The sequence below is a fragment of the Medicago truncatula genome, chromosome 1, assembly GCF_003473485.1.
Source record: "Medicago truncatula cultivar Jemalong A17 chromosome 1, MtrunA17r5.0-ANR, whole genome shotgun sequence".
Taxonomy (NCBI): Eukaryota; Viridiplantae; Streptophyta; class Magnoliopsida; order Fabales; family Fabaceae; genus Medicago; species Medicago truncatula.
Window position 1 is genome coordinate 25,817,379 of NC_053042.1, and position 3,489 is coordinate 25,820,867.

General features: G+C 29.7%; 1 long non-coding RNA gene across 1 annotated transcript; it reads left to right on the forward strand.

Moving 5' to 3' along the window:
- The first annotated feature begins 586 nt into the window (after positions 1 to 586).
- On the forward strand, positions 587 to 2,083 carry LOC120580668 (uncharacterized). Its single transcript, XR_005646419.1, has 3 exons — positions 587 to 744; positions 834 to 927; positions 1,736 to 2,083. It is a non-coding gene; the product is annotated as an uncharacterized lncRNA (long non-coding RNA).
- The last annotated feature ends 1,406 nt before the right edge of the window (positions 2,084 to 3,489 follow it).

The window sequence follows — 3,489 nt, forward strand, 5'->3', positions numbered from 1 at the left end:
GAATTAAAATTAATTTAACGAAAATTGGGCTGTTACAGATCTCATGTGTCAAAGAGCTGAAAATGGTTGATAACTAGGGGATGATGATGTAGATGGTGGCAGGAGCAATGCAGATAATGCATGCATCTCAAAGACAGGTTATGAATCAGAATTAGCAACATCAGATTCTTTCCAAATTTTTATAAACACTTCGTCAATAAACCCACACAACTCAACCCACCCACCCCGTATGTTTTTCTCACCTTCAGTATTGCATTTAATCATTTATGATGTCACGAATTTAATCTTATAAATTTGTCAAAAGAAATTTATCCTATGATACTTTTAATGTACAAATAAATATTTTGTCACCTAATTTGATGCATAATTTTTAAAGCTTATTTTTTTAGCATACATCAATCTTTTCATATTTTTCCATTGTTTATCATCAAAATCTCAAATAATAAGAAAATCTATTGGAATTTAATAAGGTTGGGTGATCAATTAAGTGAGCTAAAGGGTAAATACGACATATTGACCTTTCTTAGCCACATTTAACAAACTTGATTTATTAATGGTTTCTTTCAGCACCTAAAGGGTAAAAACTATTAACTTGAAATTAACAAAGCGAATATTTTACTTATAAAGTGTTGAAATAAGTTTCAAGTTGTTACTTGGAAAGGAGGAAAAATATGGACCAAATTTCCAAGTCTTTTTATGCATTGATGATATTTCTTTCTCTAATTCTTGTTGTAACCAGTAATGGTATGTGGTTTTGCATTTTGTTCTTTATATTATACACAATCTTTCATTACCTTTTGATGAAATTGATTTATTGTTATTTTACTTTGCAGATATAAAGTGCACCGTCGCTGGTGATTGTCCAGACTTCTTTAGGTGTCCCCCTAATACATTTGTGAGGTGTATTAGTAATATTTGTATATGCAGGTTAGTCTATTTGAATACTTTTTTAGAAGTTATTATTGATAAAGTTTTTGTATTTTGAGAAAATAAATTCAGTTAATCCCGAATATTAAAGAAAGCAATAGTGTTAATAGAGAATAAAAGGTAGGTAGAGAATTAACACAACAAGGTAGTTGAAACAAGATGCAGAACTCAATCTTGATGATATCGGGGTAAGTCCATACGGAGCTTTGCTCTAGCTTTAAACGGGGCTCCTGCAAATGGACAGTGGGACTGATCTCTTCGGGTTACTCGGTCCTTGGAACATATACCGAGTTTTTAAAAAAATATTCCTATGATTGATTTAGCAATTCAAGTATAAATTTTAATTTTATAACCCTTCCATCTATTCTCTTAAAACACCAACACTTCCATTGATTAGTTTCATTATTTTGTTGCCATCTTCGTCATTAGAAGTCTGTTTCGCTTGAAATCAACGTGAAAATTATGTGTAATCCAAAGATATTATTATTATTATTATTATTATTATTATTATTATTAAAAATAAATAAATTAGAGTATGAACTCATATGTGTAGCTATTAGCAGTGACCACATTAATGACTTGATGATGAACATGAATGAGTAGATATATTACTTTAATTAACAATAAGTTTTTGACTCCTTAACCACAATTGATATTATGTATATGTTTAAACTATAGTGAATCATTTAAATTTGCAATATTTTTATTTAGTTATCATATTTGAATATATAAATACCTTGTAAATTATTTACCGACTGCTAATATAAATTAACATGATTTGATTACTCACCTTCGTGATTTGTGTTAGGAGTTTGTCACATTAGCAACCTTAAACAACTTTCAGAGGAAGTCAGTGTGTTGGTGACTATCAAGGATGTTTATCCATTTTAATTTGTACTAATAAGGTTCTATTTCGGAATAAGTGCCTTGATTTATTGATAGGTGATATCTAGTTGAAAAACAATAATTTTATCAAAATTATTGTTTTGATGGAATAAGTGTCTTGACATATTTATTTTTTTTGAGAATTATTTTAAATCTTATACTTCTTACAAATGTTACCAAAAACTATTGATTTCCTCATCTTAAATTTAGATTTAGGGTGTCACATAACCATTAATATGAAAAATATTATATGTTAGTTATAAATATATAATGTCATTTTTTGTCAAAATTTTCCGCACACTTTATTTTTGTTTTTTAACTTTCCATTTCTTTGACATTGAAAATGTATTTTATATAAGATATTAAAATCAAAAATGCCAGCATAATTTTCGACAATGTCACTACATAATTATAAGTATATCTACTTTGATAAATAATGTCAATATGTGACTCCGATGATTAATTATACATTCTACTTATAAATTTAGCATAGATTATTGAACGATATAAGTAATTTATTTACAAGTCTTAAAGATTATCCTTAGATACAAAAAGAGGTAGTGAAAATCTCCATAAATGTCACAGGCCTTAGAGCTTATTGATATATAACTTAGGCAAGTGCATCGGATCATACCAAGTTGATCGTACCTGATCACAAGGTGATTATCGATGCAGTTTTTGTACGGTGGTGGAATGATTCCGTTGACAAATGGAACGGCGAGGGAGTGTGTACCTATCACACTCTAAACTCCATATACCATAAATCATGCAATTAATTCAATAAATAAAAGATTTTGGATGCTACGTCTACATTTTTCCAAACCATGCATAATATAGTTTTCATAAAAATTTGCAACGGAAGACAATCATCATACATAATATATCATCGACATGTAATAATCCTCAAATACATGAGTAATAAATCTCATCATCATAACTCAGGCTTCAAATACATAACCATGGTCTCATCAAGTAAAATCCAACAATGGATAAATGAAAATAAAACATAAATGCTCGACACCCTAATCAGAGCCTAACTAGATTCGAGCAAAAGAGAAAGGAGGTAGCTCCAAGATATCCTCAAGAAACTCAATAACAAAGAAAACTCAGATCTGTAAGCCGTCTACCAATTCATACAAATAGGCAAACAATCAACCAAACAACCACTGGGCGTTAGATAATATTCCACATAATAAACATAATCAAATAGATAGTAATTAAGTATTCCGAAAATGAATTCTTGCATCAACATTATTTCTCAAGTATATTAACATAACCAAAAAACATATACAGGTCCACAACTTCACATAATTACCACATTCATTAAATCACACAATTCACATCATTAACCAAGGCACCTAATCAAATATGGCACATTTCACATATCTCAAGTGCATGTAATGCTCTAGACTTGACTCTACATGCATGTGGTACCAATGGGATGTCAGAGGTAATTTTACGGATTGATTCGTCTACATATATATTCTCCACATATAGGACTTATGAATGCATGGATGCTAAGTATTGACTCGATAATGCACAACATCAATATACTCTTCATATTCTCTACGTTTTCACCACTTTGCATTATCAAACAATACATCTACACATCAACAATTATTAAACACTTAATCTTCTCTACATATTCATCATCAAGTAATTATCTCCACATATTCA